Source organism: Rhipicephalus sanguineus, chromosome 8, assembly GCF_013339695.2.
Source record: "Rhipicephalus sanguineus isolate Rsan-2018 chromosome 8, BIME_Rsan_1.4, whole genome shotgun sequence".
Lineage (NCBI taxonomy): Eukaryota > Metazoa > Arthropoda > Arachnida > Ixodida > Ixodidae > Rhipicephalus > Rhipicephalus sanguineus.
In genome coordinates, this window is record NC_051183.1 from 14,457,884 (window position 1) to 14,474,657 (window position 16,774).

The following is a 16,774-nucleotide window of genomic DNA, read 5'->3' on the forward strand; positions in this document are numbered from 1 at the left end:
ACAAACCTGTATAACAAATTCGAAACATTGACCAGAAAATGCTGCAAAGTAGACCGTTGACAACACTCTCCGGTATGACTAAATTTCGCACTGCCTTGGCGAATACCGTACATTGCAGCATATCTGCATGTCATCATATGTGCATGTTGACGATATTTACCAACTCGGGCCACAAGCGCCCACCGGCGATGATGATGTGCAAACGCCACCACCTGCCACGCTACATGAACAAGTGTGTCTTGCTTACTTGTTCATGGCCTGGTGAATATATGCATAGATATACCTCCTTTTAAAGCTTCATTTGTTGGGTAAGTTTCAGGTATAGAAAGCTTTTGTATCATACACGAGTGACGCACTTCTTGGTGCTAAAGGTCACCAATCTGACTCGTGACTGCTGTCAGACTTATAAGACTCTCGGGAGTCTGACACTGAGAAGGTAAGGGTGTCTAAAAATTTATGGAGTTTGAGCCCGAGTGAGTCCGCCAGAGTAGACTTCGCACGAGTACGATTGAGCAGCAGATGCGCTGGATTTTGGCGATACTTAGTCTGTGTCAGCCCAGTCGAGCGAAATTCTGGTCGTTTGTAACCTGGCCTCCGCGATTACATTCGGCAACGCGCCGTTGTAGGAGCCAATCTCGAAGGCCACAGTTGGAACCGGTGTAAGCACGATCCTGCTGTGTGCGAGTCTGAGCGTTGACTTAGCAGAAATATATTTCGTAAGTGAATCTAGGTGAGCTTCGTTTATTTTGCGGACAGACGCGTGCTTCTGATGCATACACCGGACTAGCACTGTACTTAGGAACAAGTAGACAACGCCGAGGGGGTCAGTTAAATTTGGGTCGATAGAGGTGATCCCGATGGTTCGGATGATCGTGGCGACACGTTGAAGGACTGGACAGGCTCGGTTGTTCAGATCCTGGCAAACTTGAGCTTATTTACACACTTGATGACAAAAGAAAGGCCGGGGCGGCCACTGAACAGCTCTCGCGACAACAACTGGGCTGGGCCCGCACCAAGCGTTCGAGCCCTTAAGAGAATATCTCTAAGTCCTTCGTCCCTGGATCAGAGTCGGCGCCAAGCACGACCTCTGACCCCTCCGCAATCTCTCCGTCGAGCACCAAGCTCCCTTCCTCTCCTATTTCTGCCTTTAAATCCACCCTGTCTCGTCTGAGCTCGCCTTACGGGACCAACCCTTTTTGATACTCCACCAATGAAGCAGAGAACTTTGTTTCTCTCAGAGACGTGTCTCCGCCTCCACGTTCCCACGCTTTGCTGCCCTCACTATGCGGCAAGCCAACTAAAACGCCATCAATCACATACACAGTCAACGTACACTGAAATGAACCACACCAACGTGCCCAGTTTACTATGCCGTCTCGAACCTTGTCTGCGACAAGATGCCGCCGCCTGTTGCAATTACTGCAAAACCACGTCGGTGCTCCTTCAGTGAGGACCGTCGCGACGGCGACACATTGTATACGTTGTCAGTCTCCGTGAGCTCGCTTCCGCCGTACGGCTGACTCCGCTGCGAAAGGAGCGGTCGACAAAAGGTCGCGGGGTTCGGCTACAAAGGCGCGGGTAGAGGCGAACGGCCTAATGGCCCTTCCGAGCGCCCCTTTTCCGTCACGCGCCGTCTGCGATTAGTCACCGTTGATCCGTACTGGGGAAATCGTCCTCCGAACATAACTCCTTCCAACCCAAGAATGTTGTATGTACGCTTGTTGTACATTCAACTTCAAAATTCCATGCGGGGGGGGGGGTATTCACATTGGAAGGCACCGACAACGCTTCATCTCACTTAGGCAAGTAAGCAAATAACATCGCACAAAGACAAACACTAAACACGAAAAACGTTATAGACGATTCCCCAACATCACTACCGAGCGTCATGCCGGATGGCCCCTTCCCTATTGTTTGTGGTCAGTCAAACGCATAAAGTCACGCATAATAGCACGAGGGGGGTTACACACGACACACACACCGAAATGCACTCAAGCAGGCACACCCGCGCACTGTTTGGAACGTCACTCGCAGGTTGGACCCTGTACTGTACATTCCTCGGAGCACCATGGCAATTAGTCAACATATAGGCACAATGCTCTCGCTGTCTGGCTAATCTAAAAAAAAGAAAAAACTGACAAAGCGCGACAAGGCATCGGCACACTTATTAAGTGATTGGCACTCGATCGGCCACCTTTCTATTCGCGAATTTCTGGCAGGTAAGGCAAGGTTCACAAGGCTTTTTAATGTCCGCCGCCATTGTTGGCCAAGAGAATGCACTACGAACGCGTTCTTTCGCTTTCCTTCCTGAAAAATGCCCACCGGAAGGTACATCATGAGCGAGCACCAGCACTTCATTGCGACGTGTTTCAGGTAAGACAAGTTGGTAACACTGCCTCCCGTTCAAGAGTTCCCGGTGGAACAATAACTCACCCTCTGTGAACATTCCGTGTGTACCCTCACGCGCCTGCACCCATGGCAAACGCAGGGAGCTGTCCTCCCGTTGCTCTTTTACGAAGATCTCATTACCCGCCTCATTCGCCGTTACCCGTCCTGTTCGCGACCCCATTGAATCTTGCCGGTGCTCCGGCGTCTCCTGAGCACTCTTTTCATCCTCGTGATCAACTTCCTCAGCGGAATTCCGCTCCGCCCTCACAATATGAATCGCCAGTTCCCGCGAGTTTCTTTGAAGCTGTTCAAGCTTCTTTAGCGTGTCCGGCGTTAAGAGAGCGTCTACTCCTTCCGCGAGTTTCTCAGTAACCGCGCACAGTTCCATCAGCTCCGGAGTAATACCTCCTTCTGGGATATGCAGTGCCAAAGGGACGTACGTCAGGTCAACGGGGACAGCCTGCCCAAATGCCCCTCTCAAACTCACTCTGCCTACTCCCTGTAGTTTTGCCCCTTCCGGAACTAACGCCTTCCTGATCACTGTTATGTCTGATCCTGAATCTAAGCACGCGGTGAACTTGCGCCCCGCACTTATCAAGTCGATCCATGTTAATCTTGACACACCGGCATAGCACCTTTCGGGGATTATGCTCTCCACTGCCGGTTCACACGCTACCCTCGCGGCGAGTCTCTCCGTAGGGACACGGTCTTGTCCCTGTTCCGCGGGTGGAATTGTCGTTTGCGAGCATTGCCACCGATAGTGTCCACTCTCGCCGCATGCATAGCAGCGGACACCCGTTCTTTCGTTTCCCTGCGATAGCCTGTCTGTCGTGCGGCGATCGAACCTTTCACCATTCTTCGAACTACCGTTGGCTGTTTTACCTGACTTTCTATTACTCGTGCTCTCGTCATATTTCTGCGCCAGTTTCGCGAGGTCATGAGGTCTAAGCCATTCCGCCGTCTCGTGCTGTAGCACATATGTGCGCATGTCTTCGCGCATCAACTGCTTGACCCGGTCTGAAATGATCAATGCCCGCAGCTCCTGAACATTACAGACCTCTCTACTACGGAGATAATAATCAAGCAAAATCTCGAGCCTAGTGGCGAACTGTCCCCACGTCTCATCTCCTTTCCGGCAGGCATAAAGGCGGCGTTTGTACTCCTCAGGGGTGAGCTTTAGTTCATGCAGGACGAGGTCACGAACCTCCTGGTACGAAAGTACTCGGTCCTCAGCTCGATTTGCCACCAATGTGCGGCTATTTTCATTCAAAAATGGCACTATGGTAGCGCCTTGTACCTCGTCAGGGATGTCGCAGCTTCTCAGCATGTTTTCTGCGCTCCGGAACCACGCCGGCACGAGCTCATCGGAAACCGGCATTGGCGGAAGAACTGCTCGCAACTGATCCGCATACCGCGCCAAACCACACCTGTCACTCCGCCCCACTTCATTGCTCGCGTGCGATTGAAGCTTCAATTTTTGCAGCTCGATTTGGAGCTTTAGCGCTTCTATTTCCAGCTCCTTTACACGAACTTGTACAGCTGGATCGGCGCTTTCTACAGCACGCACATGTGCGCTATCAGTATCTACCGATGCCTCATCACGATCAAGCTCGTGGTTCTCACTAGTCCCATCTGCCCTCTGACTTCTGGTCACCCTAGTCGCCATATGGTGCTCCCGGAGAAAACAGAACAGGGACCCACCTGTGATTTCTGTCGGTAGCTGCGTCGCCAAGCTGGCTCCTCGTCGAGGCCTCAGTCAGCAGATCATGGGAGCCGCTTTCCAATGTACGTGGACGTATTCGTACCGTTCAGTCTCTGCCTTCTTGTTTGGGACGACGGTCGATCGTGCGATGCCTCTCGCAATCCTCGTCGCTCCAGCAGTCACCAGCCGCTCCGGGTGAGGTGTCAATGTCCGGGGAGAGGACGCTGCCGATCTTGACTGCAGCGCAGTTGATTGCCGCACTCGGTGTTGTCTCACGTTCAGCCTTCTCGAACTGCATACTTGCATGCACCGTTCCGAGGTACCTTTTTTTTTTCGGTTCTCCGCCCCACCTTTCTTTGCTTAGGTTTGTGTGTGTATACACAGGACTGCAGGATGTCTTATTGTCCTCCAGGAAGCCGCCACGTCATCCTGCCGACTGCGCCAGTTAAATTTGGGTCGATAGAGGTGATCCCGATGGTTCGGATGATCGTGGCGACACGTTGAAGGACTGGACAGGCTCGGTTGTTCAGATCCTGGCAAACTTGAGCTTATTTACACACTTGATGACAAAACAAAGGCCGGGGCGGCCACTGAACAGCTCTCGCGACAACAACTGGGCTGGGCCCGCACCAAGCGTTCGAGCCCTTAAGAGAATATCTCTAAGTCCTTCGTCCCTGGATCAGAGTCGGCGCCAAGCACGACCTCTGTCCCCTCCGCAATCTCTCCGTCGAGCACCAAGCTCCCTTCCTCTCCTATTTCTGCCTTTAAGTCCACCCTGTCTCGTCTGAGCTCGCCTTACGGGACCAACCCTTTTTGATACTCCACCAATGAAGCAGAGAACTTTGTTTCTCTCAGAGACGTGTCTCCGCCTCCACGTTCCCACGCTTTGCTGCCCTCACTATGCGGCAAGCCAACTAAAACGCCATCAATCACATACACAGTCAACGTACACTGAAATGAACCACACCAACGTGCCCAGTTTACTATGCCGTCTCGAACCTTGTCTGCGACAAGATGCCGCCGCCTGTTGCAATTACTGCAAAACCACGTCGGTGCTCCTTCAGTGAGGACCGTCGCGACGGCGACACATTGTATACGTTGTCAGTCTCCGTGAGCTCGCTTCCGCCGTACGGCTGACTCCGCCGCGAAAGGAGCGGTCGACAAAAGGTCGCGGGGTTCGGCTACAAAGGCGCGGGTAGAGGCGAACGGCCTAATGGCCCTTCCGAGCGCCCCTTTTCCGTCACGCGCCGTCTGCGATTAGTCACCGTTGATCCGTACTGGGGAAATCGTCCTCCGAACATAACTGGGTCATTTCATGCCTATATTTGGCAATGATTTGGCCACCCCTGATTTTTCAAACTGACGACGTGTCCCTCTTGCGAAATGGTCGCACTAGCGGTATAAATGATCAACACTTCCTTTCTCATCGTCCTTTCGCATCCAGAAGCACGTCACCTTGTCCTCACTTTCTTCGTCAGTCTTCTCGTTGGTGCACTGCGTGTTTCGCCGTGTATCACCACCAACGAGCCTATTTTTACATCCTTCCATCCCTTTCACTATTGTAATGCTGAAAGTGCTGACTCGAACAAACTTTGATCAGGGCCTTTTCAGGCAGCTGATGTGCGCTGATGATTGTGAAGTACTACAAAGAACGGAGAATTATCAAAGAACACAGGACAATGCACTGTTGCTTGAAGAGGGCGCAGGACGTGCACGGTTGCTTGAAATGGAGTTTTGCACGCTGCAGAAACATATAAGAAGGGCGGGATGCGAGACGGCGCGTTTTTGTCTATGTACAAATGCTCTTTCCATATTCCCAATTTTTTATATTGAAATTTATGGCCGCCATATTAAGTTTTAAGCATGACGCTCTAGAGCACGGTCGTCGTCGTAAAGTGGCGTTCAGTTAACACAATGGCAGCGGAGAAATTGTGCAGTTAGGCTGAACATTTCCCAGCAATTACATTCTGCAATTTCAGACGATTGAATTGGAGCATACTGGAGTGTTTAGCAGATGCTAGTAGGTAAACTTTGTCCTCAAAGACTATGTACACCTATCGCAAAAAAAAAAAAAAACGCCAGGCCTGCGTGGAAAGCGCAGCACAGTCACAGCGCGAAAGCTGCAAGAGCGGTATTTCTAGAACCGCTTTCAACTCTCGTGGCGCTACTAATAAAAGTACACTAGCAAGGTACCCAATACGCCGTAAATCATAATTTTTGTGAAGTTGGGAGGCAGTCTATACGCCATTATTCTTCATTCCGCGGAATTCGCTTTACGTGACCACCTGGTTGTTAATTTACTCTTCTACCATGCTACATTACATACGTTAATGTGGTATCTTCCTGATTGAAGCCTGTATAGCGTCTTTTTGCAAAGCAGTTTCAAGCACCGGTATGACTCTCGGGTACAATATTGGGCTCCCATGCAGAGGGCCCAGATTGAAACCCCGTTACATCCCGGATATATTTCATTTGGTTTTCTCTTATTTCGCGGGGTAGCGGTTACGTACATCGGCGGCGGACAACTACGGTGCGAACACCGGCCGTTGTTTTGATCTCCTAACAGCTTTCGTTGTAAAATGCATTGCCATGATTTAGAAGCTTGCTAATTCGGCCCGTGTCACCGCTCTACTAATTTCGTTAACGAACATCTCCGCGCCCACAAGATCACTTGACTAATGAGAACTCCACGCCCTTCCCACCACACCTCTTTTTTAACAGCGGAGATGTTTCAGGTTGAGAAGAAGAAATAGTTGAGAAGGAAAGGCAAGGTAGTTAACCAGTTTAGTGGAAAAGCCCGAAGGAGCGTCCGCAGCTCCTGAGGATTATGCGCCACACAAAGTGGGCAAGCTCCACTACTCATCTTCGGTGCGCTAAAAATGAAGAAGCAGCCTATAACTAGAATGTTCAGCAATGGCTAAAGTGATGTCTATTCTGTAAGATTAGATAGATAGATAGATAGATAGATAGATAGATAGATAGATAGATAGATAGATAGATAGATAGATAGATAGATAGATAGATAGATAGATAGATAGATAGATAGATAGATAGATAGATAGATAGATAGATAGATAGATAGATAGATAGATAGATAGATAGATAGATAGATAGATAGATAGATAGATAGATAGATAGATAGATAGATAGATAGATAGATAGATGGATAGATGGATAGATAGATAGATGGATAGAGAGATAGATAGATAGATAGATAGATAGATAGATAGATAGATAGATAGATAGATAGATAGATAGATAGATAGATAGATAGATAGATAGATAGATAGATAGATAGATAGATAGATAGATAGATAGATAGATAGATAGATAGATAGATAGATAGATAGATAGATAGTGCCCAATACAAAGAGCAGGCCGAGGAAAGAAGAGCACGCACTCAGTGTTCCAGTCAGGATACTCAGAGTTCTTTACAGGAATCCACTTGCGCAATATGTGCAAACGGCGACACTGTCGGCGAAAGTTCATAGACTTGGAGAATTGGACGCAACGCCGTCAAAATTTCAGCAGCTGTACGTTACATGCGTTCTAATGATTTCTCTGTGACTTTGGATAAGAAGACCGGACTTTCGTGTATGTATATGGTGGCAAAACAAACTTAGAGCAACGCCAAGAATGAAATCGCATGATGAAGCTGCCAGCTCCACAGTTCAACAAGTCTTCGATGTGTTAAGTCATTGATGCTGCTTGAGTATTTTTTTTCTTCTGGAAGGTTGTTGTAAAATGACCTACTTCCTGTACCTTACAAAAGTACAGAAGTGTGTGGAACAAGCTATATAGCTTGCTCTGATAGGAGCCGCCTGAAAACAAAAAGAGGTTATACATATGTTGCACATCAATTTCGTATGTTCGAGTTCCGCCTGCATGTTCGAGTATCTTCTCATAGCACATTGTTGCTGGTGTAGTTTAATTAATATTGGGTTTTGCTGTCAACGTACTCACTCCCTTCATTTGTCCTGCCCTATCGCGTATGCGCAAACCAAATATTTTAAAACTAGTTAGTGATGCACATTGTCGAAAGCTTTTAAACAGGACAGCACGAAAGCCGTTGAATAGCCAATATGATAGCACATTGTGAAGAATATTTCGCGCAACAGTATCCTTAAACATTAACATATATAACCGTATGAAGCATTGATTTCACGACATTGCATGCACGTACTAATTCATGGAAAGAAAGTTCTGTAATGCAATAAACGATACCAAACAACCGAGGGCACACTAGATACTACAATGGCGACGTTTTCAAACCCCTGTTATTCTACAGTAGACAGCTACTTTATGTGGGACACCTTGTCGAGCGTGCAATCATTCTCTTGGTACCAATTTTCGAGAATGCGCACACTCTCACACAAACGCATCATTGCCCCTTGTCAACGAAAAAACTGTGCGTTCTACACTTCAAGCGCCACCATTCGACGTGGAAACCTGGGATAAAAAGTGGTGGTGGGAAGCTGAAATGTGATGTTGTACCTGAATGACAGTGTTTGGCAAAGAAAATTCGTCTATTATCTGAACGAACATGGTAATAGTGCCTTATCAACGTGTACTAAGGAGATGATGACGCGAGCACGTGCCCGTGCAATTCGATCAATCAAGAAGTTCTTTCGTATTGTAAGACCGGTCAACAGCAGCACAAAATGTTTAACGGCACCGTTTCAATATGATTTTTCTGGGCGAGAAGAGTGTAAGTGTAAAAGGTTACAAGTTACGAGATCATGGACATAAATAATATACACAATGACAATGTCGCGATTATGATGAAGACGTTGCATAGCAGAAAGCATATGAGTATGCGTAGCTGTATCCTTTTCCTGTGACCGACAAAACGCACTTCTTGCATGTCTGATTCTGCGACATGGAGAAACGAAATACTTATTCACTTCTGTGTAGCCGCCACGCCATATTGTCCGAGGTTCACCTGATTGAAAAGCCGTATTCGTATCAATGTCTATCAATGAAGTAGCGATGCTCTGAAAACGCAATACACGGTCTCTGAATGGCGAACATAGTGACACCTTAGATATTTCTTTCACGCTTGAGCAGCGCGCAAAAACGAAAAAAAATGCGAAGCTTGTACGAAGCTAGCCAGGCTTGAAACAGCAAAACTGGACGATTCTGAAGACTAACCTGGTTGCTTGTAGGTTGCTTCTAGCCCTTAGCTAGGTGATACAGGATCTAGGTTGCTTCTAGGTTGTTGTTATAGGCATCAGCTAGAAGATCCTAGGTTTGCTCTACGTTGATTCTCAGCGCAGAGAGGTTTGAGTTAAACCGCAGACAATCGCAAACACGACACGGTTGTCTAAACTCCAGGGACAGAAGCTTGCCCTGAAACCAAGCCTTCGCCCCTCTCACTGATCTACGGACACGTCATCGTTGGCGTAGGCCTTCCACCGCTTCGGGGTCTTCTCGCAGCCCCTGTTGCGGTTCCCGTTCACTATTCTCGAATAGAACTTAAGAAGTCAGTGGAGGCCCCTCCCAAACAGCCGAAGCGCGGTAGCTGATCGCCTTCTGGATATAGGAACAGTCCCGCTCATGCACTCGGCAATGCTCTCCGAAGGTGGGGTCACCGGCCGTGCGGCTCATGACGTCAGTCTGGAGTGCGCGCATGTTGGTGCAGACTTCTGTGCATTCGCCTTTGAGGAGGAAATGTTATGGATTTATACATTTGTATCCGACGGTATAGTATCCTCTCGCTGTACGTACACGGGGTCGTCGACTCGCCGCCGTCGCTTCGTAGCCATTTGCTGGGCTAACTGTTACGTCTTCATTTTTACTGGTCCTATGGTGATTAGTCTAATTTACCAAATTTCTGTGGCACATACCCACTAATGATGACAGCTATTTGTGGGGCGAACCGATACCTTCTTCTTTTTTAGTAGACCATTGGTGAGAAGTGCGATTTACCAAATTTCTATGGCACAGAGCCGTTTATGATGATGGTAGCTTTCTGGATCGACTCACAGTGAACGGTTTGCTGAACGGCTTCGCCGTTAAAAAAGACTTCGTTGCAAACATGACGAGGACAGGCACGACACTTGGTCAGAGGACACTGCGAAACCGTTCAGGGTAAATGCCGCTGGTCATCTGTACAGCCGAGAAATATTTTTTTATGACGCGAGAGTCGAATACCAGCTGTCTTTTGTTTGTGATATATTCTAATAAAATGAAATATGCAGTTTATCTTCGATGCTGTTCTTCCAAGGTCAACACAGAAAAGAGGGTGGAAGCGTGGTACCAGGCCGTGGCGTGGTTATTATTAACGTGAAATGTTTGCGCTCTGTAAAATAGATGAGGTGAGATCAAAAATATCGTTACTTACTAAGAGATGAAGGCTGAGTTGGCATAGACGTAGTCTGGTACATTCGGAAACACGTGCTGCCTATCTAATATTATAAAAAAGCCATAACGATTTCGTACGTACTCCTATAATACAGGCGTCATGTCGGGTTAGCGACAATTGGGATTGTCGATAAAATATTCAGCATAGACAATTACTCGCCGACTGCTTCGCATGAAACCAATTCCCAGAAGGCGTGGGATGGGCCGAGTTTTTCTTGTGTGCGTGTGTGTGTGCATGAGTGTTCGTGTTTGTGTTCTCGTGTGCTTGTGTGCATTACTGAGTGCGTAGGTACTGATGTTGTGACACCTGACGGATTATACGAATTTACTGCATAGCACTTAGTCCTATGTAATGCTCCAGCCACTATTCAGAGAATGATGGACGCTATTTTAGGGGGCGTCAAGTGGAACACATGTCTCTGCTACCTCGACGACATAGTTGTCTTTTCCGCCGATTTCAACACCTATTTAGGTCGTCTCGAGCGCGTTCTAACTTACCTCACTGACGCAGGAATTGAACTCAATTTTAAAAAACGTGTCGTTTCGGTGACCGACAGTTCACCATTCTTGGCCACGTCGTATCGCGGGACGGCATCTTTCCAGACCCAGACAAGCTTCGTGCAGTCGCCGATTTTCTGCAGCGAAAAACCTAAAGGAGCTCCGAAGTTTTGTCGGCTTGTCATCGTACTTCAGCCGCTTCAATCGAAATTTGCCTCCATAAGTACACCCCTCACTGACCTTCTTAGCGGCGAGAAGGAGCTTTCCGCTTTCTCTCCCGCCTGCGACGACGCCTTCACGAAATTACGCCATCTTTTAACTTCGCCACCCCTCCTCCCCACTTCGATCCTGCCGCTCTGACAGAGGCTCGCACTGATGCCAGCGGCATCGTACTTGGCGCTGTGCTCGCGCAACGAAAAACAGGGTTTCATGAATATGTCGTCGCCCACGCGAACCGAATTCTGACGAAAGCCCAGGCTTACTAGTCGGTTACCGAGAAAGAATGTTTAGCCATTATTTGGGCCCTTGGAAAATTTCGCCCCCGACTGTATGGTCACGCATTTGAGGATGTCACTGACCACCACGCCCTTTGTTTTCTGTCGACTCTTAAGAACCCCTCTTGACGACTTGCTCGCTGGGCCCTCAAACCTCAGGAGTGCGAGATCCGCGTTATTTACAGATCTGGTCGCAAGCACATAGACGCCGACGCCCGTTCTCGCTCACCGGTATCGGATGACGGTGCATGTCTATGTCCCTTGAGCATGCGCTTGCATCACCCGCCCCAGTCAAGAATGACGGCGGAACAACGGAAGGATCTCTGCATTAGTGCCCTCATCGGCATTTTTCTGATCCCGTCTCCTCTTCGCCATCTCGTGCTTTCTGCCGCCAGGTTACCAACTTTTGCACTCGGGATGACCTTTTTTAGGGGCGAAGCTCCTTATAGCGAGACCTGGTCGGTTGTCGATCGTCGATCCATCCGGCGTACCCTGTAGTGTTCCCTTATCGTACAATAGAGGGCGCTGTCCCATAGAGATGCATTCAAACTGCAGTTGGGTGACGATATACTAGATGGCGCTGTACGCATTCTGTGTCATCTCCATTTCTCGTCTCGTTTCCGAGAGGGCGCTCTCCCATAGACATGCGTACAATATGGGGGTTGGGTGAAGGTACGCTAGATGACGTTGGCGGTGCAGCTGCTCTCCTATTGGCTGCTGCGCGGGGATCATTGATTTTCCGGATCGTCGCCGTACGAGTGCACTTACTGGATCGTGCTGCTTGGCGGACCATGGACGACGAGGAGCGCCGGATGCGGAAGGCCGCTGCGTCTCGTACTCGTCGGCAGGATCCCGTGTTGCGAGCTCGAAAGGCTACCGCCTGGCACCACGCGCGCTTGGCGGTGGCTTCGCGGGCGCGCACCGCCTCGAGGTCCGCCTGGCGCCGCGATCGCTTGGCGGCAGCCTCTCGATCCCGAGAGTCTCGCTTGCTTGGCGCTCGCTTCGCGGCAGCCAGGCGGATCCCGCGACGGTGCGCGCCAAGGACGCCGCTGCGAAACAGGCTCAACGAGTAGCGGATACCGAAACCATGATTCCCTCAGGAGCTTCGCCCAAGCTCTTCATCATTCACCCGTGGATATGCTGAAATTTTTTATCGATTCAACCACCTTTCTGATGGTGGCAAGTGGCTTCTTATGATACTTCGCCATCTCCGTGCTGTTATATGCAATGCTTTCCACGCGGACCCATTGTGCGCGCATGCAGACCTTTTGAAGACATACCCTAGGCTTCGGCTTCAATTTTATTTGCGCGGCGTGTATAATTACGTGCGGAAGGTCATTCGCTCGTGTTCTCAGTGCCAACGACGAAAGTTACCTGACAAACAATTCTATCCGGCACAACCTGATCCCTGTCCTAGTCGACCCTTTGACCGTTTTGTCGTTGACATATACGGACCTCTGCCATCAACTAGCAAGTAACCGCTGGATTATCGTTGCCATAGATCATCTGACACTTTATGCCGAAACCGCAGAACTGCCGAATGCCTCAGCGCGTGACGTTACAACCTTGCTGTTGCGACATTTTTTTCTGCGCCATGGTGCCCCTCGCAAGCTCCCAAGCGATAGAGGCCGTGCCTTGCTTGCGACGCTTTGAAGGCACTACTTGAGGAATGCCGAATTGTGTACCGCACATGTACAGTGTACCATCCGCCAATGAACGGCGTGACAGAGCGCTTAAACCGTACTCTTGGCGACATTCTATCTATTTTCGTCGTCTCTGACCAATGAAATTGGGAGCAGGTTCTTGCTTTTGTCACCACCGCTTACAATACTGCGGCACAAGCTACTACTGGATTTTCCCCGTACTTTCATCTATACGACGAGAATCATCGAATACGATTGACGCCATTCTTCCATATAAACCTGACGCGTCTGAAAGCATTCCCCTGTCCGAAGCTACCCGACATGCTGAAGAATGCCGCAAGCTTGCCGGTTTGCCAGCTCCTTTTCTGCCGAGGAGCAGTGGAAGCAGCAATCCCGTCAACCTGGCCACCGTTCGGCACCAACTTTTTCCCTGGCCCTTTGGCATGGTTACGCGTACCCGCTACCGCACCCGGCCGCTCCGCAATGCTCGTTGCCAAGTACCTCGGACCATACCGACTTGTAGAGCAAACATCCTCCGTCAATTACCTCGTGGAGCCCATCACGCCATGACTGATCTACGCTATCTTGGCCGCTTGACTTCAGCACCTACCCCGTAAGTAAAGTGTCGGGGAACACATTGGTGTCGGACAACAGCACTCAGTTTACTTCTGCAGATTTCCAGGAGTACCTGCAGCGAGTGGGAACCCAGCACATGCGAACGGTTCCGTACCATCCGAGTAGCAAGGGTCTGGCAGAACGTTTCGTTCAGCCACTCCACGTCAACATCGGATCTCGCAGACGTTCTTCTGGCGTACCGCAACGCTCCGGAAGCCACTGCGGCAGAGGCACCCTCTGTTTTGCGGTTGGGGGGGCGCCTCAGAACAAGGCTGGGCCTCGTGAGACCTTCTGTGGAAGACACAGTCGCCCACAAGCAGTTCCGGGAAGCCAGTCGTCATAGACGTCCCGAGAGCACATTCCGCGAAGGTGACCTCGTGCATGTTCGCATCTTTCGCCGTGGACCAAGGTGGTTCAGTGCTACCGTGCTTGCTCGCATCGCGCCAGTGTCCTGTCGTGTGAGTGTCCTGACTCCTCGTGGTGTGTGCGAGTGGGTGCGTCACCGGAATCATCTAGTGCGTGCTTCAGACACAGACGACTTGGTGATTACCGACTCAGACTTTCGCGCCGAGGCCCCGTGACAATGAGCACAAGCCCTACCGGCACGACCGATCTCGTAGAGCAACCATTGCCTGCTTATCAGTCCGCCGAAAAATGTCAGCGGTATCCGCAGCGTCGACGCCGATCTACCGACCGCTATGGCACTTACCCCCCCCCCTCCCCTGGGAGTCTAAGTAAGTGGGAGAGGAGATGATATGTCATGCGCCTGCACGATAAGGCTTGGCCGCGTGCCTTGCGCCGCGGCCGCGGGTTGTGTTATCACCCTTACTGTGCCTAAATAACGCCGACAATGTAGCTGGCGCGGGCATTTCTTGTAACATTGTCGTGCGCAGTTCGCCCGTCTATTGAGTTGCTCGCATAATAAAGCCTCACTTTTCGCTCGCCGTTCGTTGGGCTGCTCGTGGTTTTGCCTGCGTTACGCCAAGCGACGACAGCATACCAAAGCACACAACAACACGGGCCCCTAATTAACTCTGGATTTTAGGAGCCCCGGCTTTAGGCGCTCGAAGAATAAGTGGAAGAAGACTTCTCGTTGGCCCAAGCGCGCACTCACTTATTATTCTCAAGGCGCTCGAAGGACAACAGGAAGAAGAATTCTCCTTGGCGCGAGGGCGCACTCAATGTGCTACAGATGGCTTGCTATTCGTGGTTTGCCGCGTTATGCAAAGAAGAGACATCGTACGATTCATATACATAGTATAATATGGACATGTACAGGTGGCGTTGGTGGTATCTTTATTCCTCTCAAAAACGAAAGGGAAAAAAGAGAAAGATGGGACCAGTACGAAGACTGGTTGCCCTATTTCAGAGGATTTCGGCGGGGATCAGCGTACGATACATATACATAGTATAATATGGACATGTACTGGTGGCGGTGGTGGTATCTTTATTCCTCTCAAAAACGAAAGGGAAAAAAGAGAAAGATGGGACCAGTACGAATACTGGTTGCCCTATTTCAGAGGATTTCGGCGGGGATCAGCGTACGATGCATATACATGGTATAATATGCACATGTACAGGTGGTGGTGGTGGTATCTTTATTCCTCTCAAAAACGAAAGGGAAAAAAGAGAAAGATGGGACCAGTACGAAGACTGGTTGCCCTATTTCAGAGGATTTCGGCGGGGATCAGCGTACGATGCATATACATAGTATAATATGGACATGTACTGGTGGCGGTGGTGGTATCTTTATTCCTCTCAAAAACGAAAGGGAAAAAAGAGAAAGATGGGACCAGTACGAATACTGGTTGCCCTATTTCAGAGGATTTCGGCGGGGATCAGCGTACGATGCATATACATGGTATAATATGCACATGTACAGGTGGTGGTGGTGGTATCTTTATTCCTCTCAAAAACGAAAGGGAAAAAAGAGAAAGATGGGACCAGTACGAAGACTGGTTGCCCTATTTCAGAGGATTTCGGCGGGGATCAGCGTACGATACATATACATAGTATAATATGGACATGTACTGGTGGCGGTGGTGGTATCTTTATTCCTCTCAAAAACGAAAGGGAAAAAAGAGAAAGATGGGACCAGTACGAATACTGGTTGCCCTATTTCAGAGGATTTCGGCGGGGATCAGCGTACGATGCATATACATGGTATAATATGCACATGTACAGGTGGTGGTGGTGGTATCTTTATTCCTCTCAAAAACGAAAGGGAAAAAAGAGAAAGATGGGACCAGTACGAAGACTGGTTGCCCTATTTCAGAGGATTTCGGCGGGGATCAGCGTACGATGCATATACATGGTATAATATGCACATGTACAGGTGGTGGTGGTGGTATCTTTATTCCTCTCAAAAACGAAAGGGAAAAAAGAGAAAGATGGGACCAGTACGAATACTGGTTGCCCTATTTCAGAGGATTTCGGCGGGGATCAGCGTACGATGCATATACATGGTATAATATGCACATGTACAGGTGGTGGTGGTGGTATCTTTATTCCTCTCAAAAACGAAAGGGAAAAAAGAGAAAGATGGGACCAGTACGAATACTGGTTGCCCTATTTCAGAGGATTTCGGCGGGGATCAGCGTACGATGCATATACATGGTATAATATGCACATGTACAGGTGGTGGTGGTGGTATCTTTATTCCTCTCAAAAACGAAAGGGAAAAAAGAGAAAGATGGGACCAGTACGAATACTGGTTGCCCTATTTCAGAGGATTTCGGCGGGGATCAGCGTACGATGCATATACATGGTATAATATGCACATGTACAGGTGGCGTTGGTGGTATCTTTATTCCTCTCAAAAACGAAAGGGAAAAAAGAGAAAGATGGGACCAGTACGAAGACTGGTTGCCCTATTTCAGAGGATTTCGGCGGGGATCAGCGTACGATGCATATACATGGTATAATATGCACATGTACAGGTGGTGGTGGTGGTATCTTTATTCCTCTCAAAAACGAAAGGGAAAAAAGAGAAAGATGGGACCAGTACGAATACTGGTTGCCCTATTTCAGAGGATTTCGGCGGGGATCAGCGTACGATGCATATACATGGT